The sequence below is a fragment of the Parasteatoda tepidariorum genome, chromosome 3, assembly GCF_982258835.1.
Source record: "Parasteatoda tepidariorum strain Cologne lab strain chromosome 3, Ptep-v5.0, whole genome shotgun sequence".
Classification (NCBI taxonomy): Eukaryota; Metazoa; Arthropoda; class Arachnida; order Araneae; family Theridiidae; genus Parasteatoda; species Parasteatoda tepidariorum.
In genome coordinates, this window is record NC_141757.1 from 8,708,784 (window position 1) to 8,728,338 (window position 19,555).

At 31.0% G+C, this 19,555-nt stretch overlaps 1 long non-coding RNA gene across 2 annotated transcripts; it reads left to right on the plus strand.

Moving 5' to 3' along the window:
* The first annotated feature begins 14,049 nt into the window (after positions 1-14,049).
* LOC147812750 (uncharacterized) lies at positions 14,050-15,115 on the plus strand. 2 transcript variants are annotated; one of them, XR_015432258.1, is made up of 3 exons: positions 14,050-14,295; positions 14,396-14,477; positions 14,573-15,115. It is a non-coding gene; the product is annotated as an uncharacterized LOC147812750 (long non-coding RNA). The 2 variants fall into 2 exon arrangements; XR_015432259.1 differs by having other exon boundaries at positions 14,050-14,278.
* Positions 15,116-19,555: the final 4,440 nt, after the last annotated feature.

Genomic DNA, 19,555 nt, shown 5'->3' on the forward strand with positions numbered 1-19,555 from the left:
TCTTCAAATTCCGTTCCAAAACCATCCACCAAAACCCAAGTTGTTCAATTGAAAATTGTAGTAGAAGACAGTATTCGCTTTAATCTAACTCACGTGATTTCGGAAATTTAAATCATTCACAAAATGGGTACAAATAAGCAAAACGTTACAGTTTTAAATGTTTACTATTTCCTCTTGCGAGTTTCTAGAAACATGATTGTGAGCGGCCTGTGATCCATGCAGGAGAATTAAATAAGCTAAGCAGGAATAACGTGGAGAGGTTGTTTGTGGAGTGAAAAAATCTTTGGATGTTTTAATGTGAATCGACTGCAAAGAATAGTGATAAAGTAGGTCCTTTATATTTCTAGTAACGGATACTTCACCTCGGTTACTGATAAGAACTTCGTAATTTTGTTTTCTCCCGAGTTGGGAGTTTTCGCTCGTCGGGAAAGGAACCGCCCCCTTCTCCGACAGACTCTTCTGCTTCTTTCCAGGAAAACTGTAAGTTACAATTTTCCGTATAATTTGGAAATGTAAATAATGGATCAGAATGAATTAATGGATGAAACTGCTACAGAATATAGCAGTCGTCTTATTAAAACGAATACTAACATCCTCTTAGAATATGACGACACGATCCAAGACAAACTGACGTACGCAACGGACAATGGTTTAAATTCATACACGCTATTTTTCTCGCCAACAGGAGTAAACTCGTTTCCCAAAAAACCTTTGCAATTAAAAACAATTCTAACGAACGCTGTTAGCAACCCAAGGAAAATTAGTTTATGCACTCATACAAGACAGGGCAAACTACTTATTCAAACCTCAGATTTAGCTACAGCTTTGGAACTTACCAACCTGAATTCTCTATTTGATATACCTACCAAACCTGAAGTGATACAAGAAAACATTACATCTCGCTTCCTTCTGCATGAGATACCGTTAGACTTAAATCTTTGTGATTTAAAAACCGAATTAGAGTACAGCAACATCCAAGTATATAGTATTCGACGATTCCAAAAAAGGGGAGATACCGTCCCCTCTGAAACCTGCTTAGTAACCTGTTACGGAACACACACGCCGAAGAATCTTAGACTCTTCTATGATAGCATCCGACCCATAGCATTTTATGACCGCCCTAGACAGTGCCACAAATGTTACAAATTCTCACACTTAGAAAAGAATTGCCCCGCTCCTACCCAAATTTGTAGCCAGTGCAGTGGAAGTCATCACAAATCCGCATGCAACAGCCCTACAACGATCTGCAGTAATTGCACAGGGAACCACGCCTCCGACTATCCTGATTGCCAAGCACGACTAGAGGAAGCTCGATTTTTGCGCTTCAAAAACGAATCTAACTTAACGTTTCCAGAAGCTCGCAGACAATATAAATCACAAAAAGATAAACCAACGTTTGCATCAGTGGTGAAATCCGACCGATCAGAACAAATTGCGGATATCAAAGAAATAGTCAAAACAGCAGTAGCAGAAGTAGCTACAGTGTTTGACGCAAAACTCTTGGCGTTAACACAACGCCAGGACGCCCTCTTCGACAAAATATTCAAAGTTTTAGAAATTTTGACTTCTAAACAAGACATCGAACAACCTCACCAAAATCTTTCACGTAAGAAATTTCGTCCGACACTCGACACGGAAGCCCTAGAACACGGTTCTAAAACCGAATTTCCCTTTGTGACCGACACTGAGTCACCCACTCCGTACTTATCCAACTACATCGAAACAGAACCTCGACCAGAATCTTCAGAAATTAAAGGGCAGAGCCTAGTTACACCAGTTCGAGGCACTACCCCAAGACCACAAAATAGAGGTCTAACCCAAAAGGTCCCGCAAGTTCAAACAAAATCATCGACCAATAAAACCAAAAGCTAACCCCTACTTCCTTACTGCAATTGACAATACAATTCTCTAGCCACCCTTTTGAACAGTCTACAAAATGCCAATTAACATCACTTCCTGGAATTGCCGAAGTATTAAAAACAAACTTCACTGGCTTAAAATAAAACCTTTTTCTCAATCCCATATAATTGTTCTTCAGGAAACATTTTTAAGTTCAGCAGACTCGCTCCATGTTCCGTCCAAGACAATTTTCCGTCAGGATCGAACGAGAGGTCGAGGAGGCGGACTCGTCATCGCGGTTGACCGCAACATTTCATCGAAGATCATTCCAATACCGAATCTACCAACATCAGATAACGAAATCTTAGCGGTGCAGATCACAACGACTAATTTCTCATTTTTACTAGTGAATATTTATTCCCCTAAAGGTCAATATTCAATAGACTGGCTGCAATCCCTAAGACGAACGTTAACAAACCCTTTTATTTTAACAGGTGATTTCAACGCACACCATGCTGCGTTAGGAGCTCAGACAACATCAAGAGACGCGGATAGGCTCCTCGACTGGATCCTAGATGCGCAATTCTCTCTACTAAACACGAAGATCCCCACATGCTTCAAACCAGGGTGCCAACCCTCCCTTCTAGACCTCACAATAACATCAGCGGATTTTTTTCCCAAAATGAATTTCGTAGTGTCCCCAGACACATTCGATAGCGATCATGCCCCTGTGAACATGTCCCTTAATACCCCAAACGGCAACCCCGCTTTGAACAGGCAAACTCGAGTGAACTGGAAGAACCTAACCCGTGACCTTGAGGAAACTATTCGAACCGAAAATACCCTTACAACTCAAAAGTTTCAAACTATTTTCCAGCAAAAAATAAAGAATCATACCTCTTTCAGACCAGCGATTAATCCACTCTTCCCACCCTACTGGAACAGTCTGTGCTCCTATTTATTAGGTAAGAAACGAAAATATCTAAGAATCGCGCGTAGATCCTTCAACCCAGATAAGTGGAATATATACAAAAAAGCAGCAGCTGAGCTACGAAAAACAATACACTCAGCCCGAAGACAATATTGGAATGACGTTTGTGTCAACGCAGGTCAAACTAAATCCATTGGAAAAATACTCCGTGCAATTATTAACCGCCCTGAAAACCAAAATATATCGTCAAATCTAATCATGACCAACAACATTGAGCTTCACAGCCCATTGTCTCAAGCAAATGCATTTGCAGCTTTTTACTCCAAACCACCAAACAAAAACCCACTCCCACTGGATTTCAGCGGAGCTGACCAAGAATTCAACGAACCATTCTCCTTACAAGAACTCAACGACTCCCTCACAGCTTCAAAATGCAAGTCCCCCGGACCAGATGGCATCCCTTTAAAAATTCTTCGCTCCCTTTCGGAAGCAGCCACTCAGAAGCTACTCGACGAATTAAACCATATCTGGGTCTCAGGACAGATCCCAGAATCCTGGAAGCTAGCCCATATCATACCTATCCATAAGAAAGGGAAACCACCTGACCTAATATCATCATACAGACCCATATCACTCACATCAACCTTGAGCAAATCCCTCGAACGCATGCTCTTAAAGAGACTCGTAGATTTTTCACTCAAAACTAGAATTTTCCATCCCTATCACTGTGGATTCCTACCATTCAAAGGTGTAGACTCGGTTCTCACCATTCTTCACCATGAAGTGCTCCAGGCTCGGTTCGAAAAAAAGTATGTAATTTGCTGCTCCCTAGACATTCACGCTGCGTATGACAGTATAAACCAGGAATATTTAATTCTCAAACTCTTAAAGGTCGGAATTACTGGTCGAGCCGCCAAATTCATACACAACTTTGTCAACCAAAGAAAAATAGCTGTGCGATGGAGGAAAGCGCTTTCAGCCAACTTTCCTATGAACAGAGGCGTTCCGCAAGGATCTGTGCTCTCCCCATTCCTCTTCATGATTTACATGTCAGACCTGCATCGCATTCTCCCAGGTGACATAACTTGCCTCATTTTTGGAGACGACATCTACCTTATAGCAATCGCTGAAACCACCTACGAAGTAAGACATAAGATGCAATTTTCACTCCTCCTTATTCAGGAATGGTGCAAGGACTGGTGCCTCGAAATCGTTCCGGAAAAAAGTGCCGTCATCAACTTTTCTAGAAGACGCTCAGGTGATAACTTCAATCTCAACATCTTTAATAAACCTATCCCGTGGACTCAAAATCTCCGAATTCTCGGACTTCACTTCTCCAGTAACCTGAGCTTCCACCACCACTTCAGAATTTTAAAACAAAAAATTTTAAAGAAACTCTCCGCTCTTCACTGTATTGCTACCACCCGCTGGGGAGCCCAGTCAGAACATCTTCTTCAAATCGTAAACTCATGCATCAGAAGTGTTTTAGACTTCGGTAGCCACATCTTTACCTCCTCAAGTGTAACAGGTTTACGAACCCTCGAAATCCTATACAATGCAGCGCTTAGGGTAGCAACAGGACTACCCCGATGGACACCCATTCCACTACTTCTCAAAGAAGCGGGAGTGAGCAAATTAGCTTCTCGTCACAAATGGATAGCAGCTAAATTCTACTTCCGGCACACCTCCCTACATTCATATTCTCCAGTCTTCCATCACCTAAATCTCCCACTATCCAGCTTTCCACAAGGTAAATCGGCCCCGCTTATACCATACATGCATAAATGGATGATTAGCAAGAACCTCTCCCAAAATGACATCATTAAATACCATACCCCTACTCCAATTCCCCCAAACGTCGTCATTCATTTAGACAACTTTGCATTCCAAACCAAGAATCTAGCCCCACCTCAGATAAGAGCCTTATTTAAAGAGTTTCGCTATCGAAACCTTACCAACAGCATTGTTCTGGCAACAGACGGATCAAAACAATTGGACAGAACCAGCGTGGGTATATATTCCTCTAAAGGTTATACGGTCTCTGGCCGAGTTCCGTCACAAACATCAGTCTTCACTGCAGAAGGATTGGCGATCTTCCTCGCCCTCAAACATTGTGTTACCAGCTACGAACATCATACCTTGCTAACAGACAGCCACTCAATACTTCAGTCCCTCTCCAAAGGCACTAGAAAATCTCCAAGAATCTCACTACTTCTCCTAGACCAAATAGCCAAATCTAGCCAAATTGCGAAGTCACTCTCATTTATCTGGGTCCCATCCCATACTGGTATTACTGAAAACGAACAAGCTGACCAACTCGCTAAACAGGCACTTAATCAAGATTTTATCTCGCACCTTTCATCACCCCAAGATCTTTGTCAAATGTTTTTGAGAGATGAGCTCAATAAAGAACACAGAGAATGGAAAGAGTGCAAATACTTCCAACCCTTTCCGCACCTCGACGAACCTCAAGGCTACCGCCCACTTATCAAGTCCCGAAAACTAGATGTGTTAATAGCCAGACTCCGAACGAAAACGCTTCCAACTAACGCGATTCTACATAAGTGCAAGTTAGTAGAAAGTCCTAAGTGCCCCAACTGCGGACATATAGACACGAATGAACACTACCTCCTGGACTGCTCTTTTTATCAAAATGCTCGTAAAGACCTCTATCAATCCTTATCCCTGCAGAGCCCAGCTTTCACTGATCTGGTTAACTTGTCTCTCAACTCCCGGACCAAAATCCAATCCCTCTTAAAATTCTTCCAAACAACTAACAGATTCTAGCAGTTCGCTCCAACCTTGTGCTATCTACCCAGCCCCCAACCTGAAATGAGACTTATTTATTGAAACGCAGAGCTATAAGCGATAAGCAGAGAGCTCGCAGCACCTAACTATACTCCAGTATACTCAATACTCAATACTCAATTCTAGAAACATTACTATTATTTAATTAATTGCCCCTCTTTTAATACCTTTATAATCTTAGAATTTTTAAAGCATTTGTAGTTTTAATAGGATATATTGGCGTGAAATGTTAAACTATCTTTTTAAAGATTATTAATAATGATACCTCATAAGTAATTATTTTCCCTTTCTTTATTCTCCCTTTCTCGTAAACCTACTTTAGATTCTTCTTTGTTATCATCTGATTAAATAAATTTAAGGTATTTCGGTTCTTTCTAATAAGGTATAAATAGTGTAAATATTATCATTTATATTTAAAATAGTACATTGTAGGTGTGTTAAAAGTTTAAAATACGAATATATCTATACAAATTAAGGGATTTAATTAATCATTTAAATAATCACGTTTTGATGCGCTCAATTTATGCCAAAATTGTGAATCCATTTTTATTGTATTTTTGGCAGTTATTAGCATTGATTTTCTTGTACTTTTTAGATATTCCATTATGCCGGCCGAGTGGTTACCGCGCCTGACTGCGAAGCCATTGGCTGCGGGCTCGAATCCCCCCCTGGTCATGGATATTTCTCTCTCTCTTTGTGCTGTCCTCTGTTATGTGTGAATGTGGCCCACCCTATAAACGGGTTTGTGGCAGTATGGCGTGGGCAACGTTGCTCCCCTCCCTGACTTTGGTTCACAGGTGCCCACTGGGTAACGCTAAATGAGTAACAATTCCGGCATCTTCACAGGCAAAGATTCAAATTCAAAGCCTGCCATTAATCAAAAAAAAAAGATATTCCAATATATTTCAGGCTATATGGGAAATTCGAATTGCGCATTTGATTATTTAGGGTGACCCGGGGTAATTCACGAACTACATTTACTTAATAATAATTTTTTGTTAAATCTAACAAAATAAGTATCTTTTAAACTGCTTTCTGTCCTACATCCAAACATCTTTTTCTGTTACTGCCGTGGTAGAGATAAACCCCCTCTCGTTCATGTGGGGTGAGAACATTTTTAAATTGTGTTATTCAGGGTGCGTAGCATTTTTGAAAAGTGCTTAAAGGTGCTTATTTTTCTTGCAATTTTTAAAAGCCCTTAAAGGTGCTTTTTTTTCGGTGTTTGTAAGAAGTGCTTAATTTTCTATCTTTTAAAAGAAATTTTTTTCCTTGCCGAGTAAATTTAAATTCTAAATCTTCATGCAAAAAATGCGTGATTTCCTCAATTTTCTCTGCAATATTTATCAGAAACTAGTTATTTTATCACAATCATGTAAAGTTTTTTAAAAGTTTTTGAATTTTATGTTTATATATTAAGAACTTTAAACAGTTGAAAACTTTTTTATTGGTACACAGATCCTAATTATGATTTTTCTTTTGGAAAGTGATAAAAAATATTTTTTGAGCTCTTAAGGGACCCTTTTTGCACAAATTCACAAAACAGGACCGTGGTTGAAAGAATGTAACTTAACGCTTATTTTATATTCACAAATCACAAGTAATTTTTTCACTATTTTACAAGAACAGAATCTTTCACAAAATGTCTTGACAGACCCTGATTCTGGTATAATATTTTAAATTATAATTTTTATCTAAAAAAATAAAGATTGTTTATTTAAATAACTACATTGTTTCTCAATTCCATCATACTTTCACTACTGGGTTTAAATTAACCAGCTTATAAATGTTTGCAAAATGTAATTTCTTTGGGATAAGCCTAAATGGAATGAATGGAATTTTTTTTTCCTTCTAGGCTGCTGCTGGGCAAGGAGTGGTCGGAATGGTCAATGTTCCAGTTTATGGCTATCCTCAAACAGTAATACCTACTATGATACCTGTTCAATCCTTCAAGGTAACCAATACAGTTACATCTCTAAGTGGTTTTTGGAAAAACTTTAAAAAGTTGTTTCAAATTGGTTTTGCAGAAATTTTTTTATTTAACAAAAAATTTGACAAAAAAGCCTATTTATTAATTTTAGAATGCCGCTACTGGAAAAGCTGTTCTTTAGATTAGAACTACGTGCAAACAAATTGTTTAAAACTTTCTAGATTTTTTCCCCTAAAAGTTTTAAATAATAAAAAAAAGTCATTTAAAAAAATGATTTTTTTTTTCTATGTAAAATTATTATACGTTGCTGTTTTTAGCATTTTGAATAAATAACTCTTAATTTTTATTGTCATTTTATTTGCATGTATGTATGTATTGCATGTATTATTTGCATGTTACTTAATTTATAAAATTAGAACTGATTTCATTTGTATATTATACCACATTATCCTTTTTTTATTGTTATCCCTGTTATTTTATTTGTTTTTTTTTATTACAATCCCTGCTATTATAGTCCTTTTTTATTGATTTGTATGAGGGTTTGTTGATTTAAATCAGCTTGATTTAAATCAAATGATTTTTTTAAAAAAATCATTGATTTAAATCAACTAATTTTTTTTAATATATATTGATTTTAAAAGTTAAAAAACAGTGTTTCAAATATTGATATACTTTTATTATTTTCTTTTCTTAGTTTTAAAATTTATTTCAAATAAATAGCTACATTAACTAATTTTAGTTAACGAAATTACTTTCTTTCTTGATGTGTGTTAAATTCCAACACATTTGAAATTACATTTTTAAAAATCTATTGATTCTTGAGATTGAAAGTACAGATTAAAGTAAACATTTAATGCTGTCTTAATATAGACTTGCATAGCTGTAGAAAGTAATTAATAAACATGACTTTTTTTTAAAAAAAAATGCAAATAATGCTAATTAAAATTCTACCTTTTGATTGAAAAAGTATGGAATTAAAATCTACATTATATTTTATTGATGTAGGATTAAAAATGAATATTTTAATATAAAAATATATAGATTAAATATTTATTTATTTTTTGATGAATGACTACATTTATAAACACAATCTGTTTATACACAATACATTTATTTTGCCATTTTAAAAATCAAGAGGAAAAAAAAGAAATCACAATTTTAAATTAAAATTATGGTTTGCTAATTGAAACTTTGCTTTAATAATTAAAGTACAGGGGTCTGTCCGAGCCAAATTTACTACCCTTTAGAGGTACCTTCACAAATTCAACTTTAGGAAAAGCTGTAGAATAATTTCACAAAATACTTTTTCTTAAAATTTTAGTTTTGTGTCTCGTAGGAAACGATAAATACATATTTTTACAATATTTTTGTGTTGATTTTTTAATATAATTTTTTATTTTCACAAATCATGTCTAAATTTTCACAAAATTGGTGCCTTTCAGAAAAACCTAAACAAACCCATGAAGTACTCTTTAAATTCTCTATTTCATCTAGTCTTTAAATTTCAATCATGCATTTGTTCCAAAATGGTTGCCATGCATTCATAGCTATGTATTATAACGAAAAATTATTTTAGTAAGTTAAAGCTCCTAAAATATTGTTGTAATATAGTTTTAATGTTAATTTAATTTTGACTAAGCATTTATGAAGTATTTTTAATCATAAATTAAATTTCTTACAGTGTATTTGAGTAAAAAATGAAAAAAATCTGATTTAAATGAAAAAAAAATCTGATTTTTTTAATTTTTTTTAAAAAAAATCAAAAAAATCTCAAACCCTGCTATGTATACACTAAATTGAATGAGAATAAAACCAAGCTGTCTGATTTAATAGTGAAGCAATTCGAAAATTTTTAAATGTTTCATGTGTAGAAAGTACAATTTTTTGACTTTTTTATGCAACTGACATTGCTATCTAAACAAATGCGACATTTCTTCAAATTCAATTTTTTATGCTTAACCTAATAAAATAGACCTTTGAAATAATTTCTTAAAAGAAATGAGGGTTTAATGTATGAAATATGCATTTTTTGACTTACCTTTTAATCTTAAAATATTTGTAACATCAAAACTGTTAGATCTATCAAATCAATTCTATTTTTTTTACTTTAGTCTAAAAAATACACAATAAATAATGTCTCCGGATTTATTGTCATAAAATTAATTTACTTTGCATTAAGGGATCATAACTTCTATTCATCATTTTCACATTGCATATCAGGAATATCATTTTTATGAAAAACCAATTTCTTTTTAAAATTATTTTTGAAATGTAAGAAGATTTTCAATTTCATACTTGCAATTTATTATTGTAAAATTTAAAGCATTCATTATTGGTATATGATAATTTAATTAAAAGTTACATAATTTATTTTAAGATAAATTTATTGTAATATATACACTATATAAATTCATTAATAACTAGGAAAAAAAACTGTATTTTATAAAGAGCATACTTTTTCATGTACCCTATTATTTTGTTATAGGTTTTAAATGTGTTTTGTATTTTAAATAATACAAGAATCAATTGAAAAAGTCAAGTGAAATGTTTAGAACATTATTCATTTACATTTTCTATTTTTTTATTTCATTCATAAAAATTTTACAACTCTTTCCTTCTTCACCAAAAAAACCATGCAAGATTCCACAAAATATCTGAAATAAAAGAAAGAAATCACTCTCATGATAAAATTTTACACATTAACATTAAAATACACACATTAGAATAAGGGGGATTAAATACCATTAATTTGAAATCAATTAAGCCGTCAGGTATCCTTTATGAACTGATTTAAAGTTTACCAGATATTTTGATTATAGTTCTAAGATTATTCTATACTCTAATGAAAGATGGCAGATATGATAAATATTCATGTTTTCTAACTTGTTTTAAAATTAACTTTTCAAAAATTAAAAGAATTCTTAGGGAAGAATAAAATAATTATTTCAATAATAATAAAAATAAAATAAATTTTTCAAATAATCAAACACATGCTTTAACAATCAGCTGAAATAAAGATTAAAGTTTAAAAATAAAAAAATACAATGATTATTATATTTTATGTTACAATAATGCAACAAAGTTTGGCGAGTTGCTTGGCGGATATTTCAAAATGAAGTTTTTCACCAGTATAAATCTTTACATCCATTAAAATAGAATTTATTTCTATCTAAAGTAATTAAAACTTTGATTGGAATAAATTATAATAAGTTTTGGGCAATTCCACAAAAGTGTCAACTTTTAAGTGAAATTTTTTTTTTATGAATTGCATATTTTAATTTTAAAAATATGTACAAAAATAGCCAAAGTCTAACATATTACTGTTTAAATTTTGATAATTACAAGTTTTTTTGAATCTGACAGCATTCTAAAGTAATCACATGGCTGACAAGTGAATTCTTCACATTTGTGCTCAAATTGTTTTCTTGAAAAATACTTATAAAATAAAAGAAATGTATCTTTCTTTTGCAATATTTTGATAAAAATATGCATGTAGTACAAAATTTAAACATTTAAAACATAGCCTTTAAGTCATTTTAAGTTTAATATATTAAATAAAAGAAACTTTTTTTTGTGTCATTCCGTCACATGTTTTAGTATATTTTTTTAAATAGCAACTGCGTTACTGAATGAAAATGTGTATATTTTGGAATAGAAAGCAGATGTGGCATAAGAATCAATGAGAAATTATAAAATTCTATGCATTTGCTTATTAACTTCCAATAATTAGCGTGACGGAATGACACATCTTCGGAGATGGAATGACAAAACGAGTCCTTGAGAAGCTTAGTCAAAAACTAGGAAATTATTTTTTTCCCGTTAACCTAATGGCTAAAACAGCTGTTGAAAGACAGATAAAATGTTGAAAGGGACCAAGATCCCCATGATATGATGAAGAAAAAAAACAGAGAAAGAAAGGCAGAGAAGAAAGCTTCCGTGACAAAAGCTGGACTTAAAAAACTCAGAAGTGCAAACGCTGTTGTGCAGAGATTGTGTAAACAAAGAAAAAATCAAATTCTACCAATCTTTTCACATACAAATAATTTAAATTCCCCATACAAATTCTGGCAGAGTCTCGGTAAAGCCATAAAAAAAATTGTACACTCACCATAAAAAGAATTGTACACTCACTTCCAAAATCACCAATAGAGGTAAAAAAATTAATTCAGTCTTTATGTGAGAAGTATTTAACATCGAACTCAAAAGAAACTAAGTGAGAAAAGTAATGCTGATGAGCTGTTTAATTTGGTTAAAAAAATTTTTATTGTCAAGATGGATTCAGTCATAATACAAACTCTGACAGAGTAACGAAGAGTGCAGATGCAATATATGCTTATGGCCATAAAAGAGGTTTTTCATAAAGAAGCATATATTGATGTAAAGTGTGTCTTATCTCATTTTTGTTCTTATTCTCATTTTTGTTAAGTGTATTTCATTAATACCTTACAACATATGCACCTATAAATACCATGTAATTGGGATGTTGTTCTAAAAGGCCAAACAAGATGTTGGCTGCTGTAAAACGGCACATAATATGTAAAAGAATTTTATGATTTCATAAAGTCGAAGCAACAAATTGTTGAAGTTTTGTTTTTGTCTAGCTATTCTATTTAAAAGAGGGCAAAAGAAAATGACTTCAGCTAGACACTTGCTACAACAGCATTGCCAGGAACAAGAGACGTGCACTAGATGCTCATGTAGTTGAGAAGTGAATCATCAAAATTGGAATGCTTTCTATTTTTCACCAAAACCAAGTGTATGATTTGAAAAGCCACTGTTTTGAAGAGGAAATGGAAAACATGATTGAGAAGTATGCGGTCGGCTCTTTAATCATTGTCCCATACTGCAGAAAAAAAGAAGGCACATTTATATGCGGCACAAATTACTTTGATAAACAAATATGATTTAGATGTTAAAGTACTTAAAAAAAGGTTGGGACAAAAATTGATTTATGCATAAATTTCCTGAGAACGAAGATAAGATGTGACATTGGCAAGTTAGATATAAAACCTCTTCTGAGACAACCTAATTTTCAAATTGTTGAAATTTTAACTGATTCTTACGTAAATATTAATTCTGTTTATCTGTTACATTCTGTTTATCATTTACATATTAATAAAACATTTTTTTAATGAAGACTTTCTTCCACTAAACTTTTTGTCATTCCGTCACGGTCATTCTATCACAGCAAATAGATGTTAATAACTGCTAGCCAACCTGAGGTTAATTTTCCAAATTCATAATTTGCATTGCTTACACATTATACTAAAAGTAAAAAATAGTTCAGAAAAATAATAGTTGCAAAATTCACAGAAACTACCAGTTCTAAGCGGCATACCAAAAGCTTGGTTGCCAAAATGTCATTCCGTCACACAAGTAAAAAGTTCATAAAATTAAAATGAAAAAAAATACAAAATCCTTTTTTTTTAGTTTATGAATCACATTATACCAATAATAATGATATGCATGAGAAAAAATCATGTTTATTTGAAATTAGATGCATAGAAACTTCAATTAATTGTTATTATGCAAGTCAAAATGTCATTCCGTCACATATGGAATTGCCCATTAATTTTATTAGTTTAAACCAAATATAAATATTTTAAAAGAAAATGTAGAAAATAGTTTACTGAACTCACCACTTTTGAAATGATGTGCAGGTTCCTGTTATGGTACATCAACTTCATTGAGATTCTCATCTCATCATGTAAAAGTATTTTTAATGCTTTAATTTAAAGGCAAATGTTATTATTGAACTAAAAAACTGTTCTGTTTCATCAACAAAAAATTTCATCTGATTATTTTCTTCATCAGCGTCGCCGCCATTTTTATTTACCTTTGTATATGTCATCCCACAAAATTGAAATGTCATAAAAAGCAAATGATCTGAATTGTTCAAGTGTAACGGAGAGAGAAAAATTGCCTGAGCAGTTGCTAATATTTCGGGCAACCGTGATTTCTATATTGCATGAGGATTTTCGAGCAATTTTTGGAGAAAGTGGAGGATAGCGATTGACTTGCCAGTTTCATTGCCGATAATTGTCATCGTGTGATCTAACATAATATGAATTTTGCTGCTTTTCTAAGCTGAAAACTTTTTAAGGAAATAAATTGGTTACATATTCTTATTTATATAAAATAATCATGTTTGAAAATTAGTTTGGCATTTCTCATACATTTGCATTCTCTTCCAAACTTTATTTTTTGACGTTTATTTCAAATTAGCAGTTTTTAGTGTGATGTTCTACTTTCTAAATTACTTCTAACGTTATATTAAGAACCCAATTATGTTTCTTTTTAAATCAAAATTTGTATTATTACTTTTGTGCTAAATTTGTCTTAATGTTTATTGAGTTCATTGTGTCTTGTCTATTTCTTGTGTATTTGTCTTTATTCAATTGATTGTTTTACCTTTTTCTGATATTTGCAAATAAATTCAATAACTGATAATAATTTTTGTACCATGTATAAAAATGTATTCCTCATTAGATTGTGTAACCATCAAATTGCTTCATTTTGAACTTTTCATTTTTGATTTTAGGAAATGTTATGGGGTTTGTCAGAATCATTCGATCTCTCTCTTTCTCTCTCTCTGTATGGAAGCATACATTGTTGCAGCAATGCTGTTAGATTTTTTTATTCCTAATCTTGATGAGATGAGTTAGTTCATTTTTTTGACTTGTGTAAAGAAGAAAATTTTTCTGAATATGCAATATCAGCTGTATCAAAATTTGATTCAGTCAGTAACAAGCTCTCAAAAAACTTCTCAGAAGGTACTTAGCATTTCAAGGTTAGTGTTTAAGTTTCATTGAATAAGCTCAAACTTTAATAAGGCATTTTTATAAATTATGTTACTACATAATAATTTATTTATATTTTCTCATATATAGCTTTTGGACATTTGGTCCTGCTTTATGAGATCCAAAAAAATGGGCATATGAGAAATTTTTTTGTCTTTGTACCTCCTCTTTGGTAATAATTTCTTTTTATATTGTATTTCTTTGCTAACTTAAAACAAAATTCTTTGAAAGATTTGAAGCCATATTAATGTACTATTTTTTTTCCAGACAATTTCGCTGAGGAATCTATATCCAGTAAAGAAAAACTTTCAAGGAAAAATAAAGTTGGAGCTGTTTTTAAACGGATGATGTGTGTGTGTGGTTTTGCTGTGGGTATAATATTTTCTTCAGATTTTTCTTCCATTATCATAGCGATGGTTATAACTAGTCCAATTGTTAACAGAAAACTGAAGCTTAATTTTTAATCTTTTAACAATTCACTAATGGCATTATTATCTGGTTCTTTAGTTGATCTTACCAAAAGTTTTGTTTGGTAATTTATTCCTTATTGAAATGACTGTTAACTAATTATTCCTGGGAATGTAATTAAATATTATGATTTAGATATGGATTATGCAAATTATGTTTGTAAAGAGTTTTTTCATCATTTCTGAATCTAATTTTTTTCCCTTTGTTTTATATGATTTTAGCAATACCTTTGTTTAACTTTATTCCTATGGAATTTTATACCTAATGGCTAAATTAAAAAATGTATTTTCTATAGGAAATTTGGTTTTCATTGTGAATTTACTTTATTAATACTTTATCAGATTCTGTATAGTGTCAAGATTCTGACTAATATAATACATTAAGACTCAGTAGTATAGTTACACTTCAAAAATTTTACAATTAGGCATAATAAACCATGACTAGATCATCTAAATCTAGTTATTAAGGTCTCAATTTGAAACAAAAATATCTTAATATAAGTAAGTTTTAAGCTAGTGTGAAATCTGTGCAATATTTACTTCACTTATATACTTAATATTTTAATACTCTTCTTATTATTAAAAACTCTCACTCTCCATCTTAATCACACCAAATGAAATTTGCAATAAGTGATGCTCATTTTAAATCAGTAAAAAATTGTAAAATGTGGACAAAGAATGGTCCTATGGTAAATGGTAAAATGGTCCTATTTGATAAAAGAAACAAAATAGATAATTTTTGCATGTATTTTAAGAGAACTAATTTTATAACATTACATCTATAAAACTTGTATATCAGTCGATTCTGGTGTCAACTTTGGACCAATGTTTAATAAGTTGGCTATCAGTTCAATATACTATGATTTTTTCAGTTGATTGTTTATATTTTTAGACGCTATTCATTATTATGACTTTTCTTGGAATTGTTAATTTCTCTAATTTTCAAAACCACCTATAATAGAGCACAATTGACATTAAATGTCTTGTCCTTTCCAGAGACAATAATGGCAGTTGTGGTTTATAAATTGCTTTTGAAAAAATTACAAAGTTTCTTTTTTTATTTGTCCTGCAAAAAACAGAGCAGTATGCATAAGCATTAATTAATGAGTATTGCATATTTAACGTTTTTAACATTACTTTTTTAAAAAAAGTTTGAAAACCATAAATTTTTCTTCAATAACCATTAGTTTATTTTAAAGGAAGCCATATTACTGCAATACCACTTGTTTATATTATATCTAATAATTTATGTATTCACTTTCTTTGTTTTGCTGTGAAAGAGCTGATCAGTTCACATAGTCTGTTTTTTGTTGTATAATCTAGTTGTATGATATATAGCATGTAGGCATAAATTTTTATAATTTGTGTACTCAAGCAAGCTCCATATGGATTTTAAATTTTTTTTTAATTATATGTCTATTTTAAATTGTTAATTCTACTCAATATTAAGAAATCCAATTTTTATTTTCTGTTTATTACTTGCCATTAAAGCTGCTTTTTAAAAAAAATTTCCAATGAAAACAAATATTTTTTTTTCAATTATAGGGAATTGAAAGAATATTCCACCGTCATTCTGTTGTTATTAATGAATCAACTACTCATATTGGGTAAAACATTTAGAACACCTTGCTTTGAAAATAATCATCATTGGAAAGGTATGAACTATTTTAAGTTTTGTAAATCTTAATTTAAAAAAACTAACTCTACTGAGAATTTGGTTTTTATATTTTATATTATAGCTAAATGATAACCATGATGTGATATTATCTTGATAGTTTCAAGTAAAAATTAAATTAATTTACGCAAAACTTGTATAAGATTTTCATCTAATAATTATCTAAAATTTTCATTATAATATAATTAGATTATTTTTAAATGACACATGTTTTTAGAATATATCTATTCATATATTATCAAAAATAACTGAGTCAACTAATCTAAATTTGCTGGTATTCATACCTGAATGACCTATAATAAAAATAGAATATATTTTTATTTCCAACACACTGATGTAGAAGCTACCTAATTTACTCTCCATGACTACGAAGTAAAACATTTTCACAACAGCCCATTATCGGCCAAAGGGGTCGTGGAGATTAAGACTTCACAATTTTGTAACCAACAGCATGATAGCAGCAATGTGGTCCAGCATTACTATACCAGTCGTCTTTACATCCCAGACAAGCTGGTATCTATCAATCTGAAACTGGGTAGGCTTCAATTCGCCATCAGCTGTTGTACTCGAATTCTTAATAATGCTTAATTTAATCGTTTATTTTCAAAAAGAGGGTTTCAATGCTATATCAGTTTAAATTGTTTTAATTCTTTTAAATTTATTAGATCTTCAAAAAGAATATAAATTTTTTAGGATTTTTTTATGCTTGAAATTTTTAATTATCAACTTAATCAAAATTATAGTGATAAAAATGAAGTAAGCATTTTTAAGTTTTTATCATTAAATAAAGTTTATTCATTTATGAGTAAGTTTGATAAATGTACTTCAATTTAGAATGTTTTGCCATTTGTATCTCTCAATGCAGCTATATCTACTAAAAAAATGACCTTTCAATATTTAGTATTATAGTATTTTACATTATGTTCACTCAATTCAACATTTTCAGGAGCGCAGCTTTAAATTGTCTTTCTGGTTTTTCTTTCGAATATAGTCTTAAAAAAACTAAATTATAATAACGTGGCTTTAATAGTAGATGCCCATGCCCAATGGCTTAGTGGTAGCACGTCAAAAGTCCTGGGTTCTATCCTCAGTCCAGGTAAGGTTAACTCAGCCTTTCATTGCTTCAGTTGGTTGATAAAATGAGTGCCAAGCATGCTTGGGGATTAAACTCTGAGCATTCCACATTTGATTGACAGCCCAATTGTAAAATCTGCTGCTGTAACGCAGATGTCAAGAAAACCAGAATGGGTACTGTGGTCTTTGTTCTCTTTGAGCTATTGCACTTCTGAGTTTAGTTTAGCTTTTATGATAAAAATGTTATTGTTTTACTCTGCTGTATCTTTGCTATTTTAATTATATTTGTCAATCACAAAATTGCTAAACCAATTGCATTAAAATATCATGAATGTTTATTTTCTGAATAAAAGTTGCATTTTTATTTAGGCTTTAGAAATTAAGATATCTTTTTATGTACTTTTTTTTTACAGGAATGATTAGTATCTTTCAAAAAGTATAGTGAGTGTCGACTATATATATATTTGTTTTATCTGCTCTTAATGGTCCAGGTATGCAATTCCTTTAAATATCAAATTGTATGAATATTTATGTTTTGAGTTCCTTTATAAATTCAGTAATTTGTTGAATTTGATCATAATATTTAAAAATATTTCATAATTTTTTCAAGGGTATTTTTTTGACAATAATAAATATATTTATTTATATATTATGTGTATATTGTTAAAATTATTCCGATGTATGATAGATTGCATTTTATGCAGTGGAATTATTTCATATAATAAAAATAACATTTGGAATGTCCAGTTACATCTTGCTTAATAAATTCTCTTCCCCTTTAAACTTAGAGAAATTGATTGTTTTAAGCTCATTCAAAAAGTTTTAAAAATAATTTAGTAGTAAATATTACAATGCCCTGTTTATTGTTAAATATTACAATGCCTATTGGAAATAAGAAAAAAATATTGCAAAGAGCTTTGCATAAGAATGAATTAAAAAAAACTTTTGCTAAGTTTTATATTATTTTTATTTGATTATAAAGTGGGAGTTTAAATGTGCAAAAGAATGAAGACTGGTTGCTTATGTCTGTAGGAGTGCAAATAGTAGCATTATTTCACATTTCAGTCAAAAGAAAAACATGTTATTATTCATTTTATTTTATTTGAATTACATAAAATGATGAATAATTCCATAACAACTGCATTTTTCAGTTACTGGATTTTAATATACAAATGACTTTAATTAACAGATTATTTGAATTAAAACACTGATATCTTTCACAAAATTAGTAGTTGGTGCTCTAAGAGTCTAGTTGAAACTTGCATTTTTTTTTAAAATTAAAATGTTTTTATTTGGGTCAAAAGTTTCAAAGAGCATGCATTTCTGAAATTAATAGTTTTTGAAAAATTTAACACTATGTTAACACACAAGAAAAGAAAAGAATATACCTTGTGACACCCATTCCTCTAAAAGTATTTTGAACATAGTTCAAATGTTGCATTACCATCAGTATGTTTTGATATATTATTGCATATATAGCCTTTCTGGCTAATAGAATTACATTACCTTTGATAAGTAATGCTATATATTGTTAATATATTGATTAATTGTCTTCCTACTTTATAAATTCAAAAGTTATATTGGTGAAATATGTGAAATAAAAAAGAAATCTTTTTATATTTTAAAATGAAAATTTTGTACTAATGGGAATATGTACACTAATATTCAGAATGGTATTCTCATAAAAATACTCATGGTAAAATAAGTTTAATTTAATGATACAATAAAATCAATACAATTTATTTTAATGATTACTGTTCCTATACAATGTAATTTACAAAATAGATTATTTCTAAATGAAGTTGAAACAGAATATGTATCTATATTTAAGACAAAATAAATGGCAGTTGATATTTTTTCAATTGGCTATTCTATATCTTTATTATTCTATGGAGATTTAATAACTTTTTTTAAAATTTTGGTTTGGAAAAATAGAATGTCTGTTTTTAAAAGCTATTTGTTTTAAAGTGAAAAATAGTGTGCTACTATATTTTATTTTTTAAAAATGTAGTTGTATGCTACCATATTTTTGAC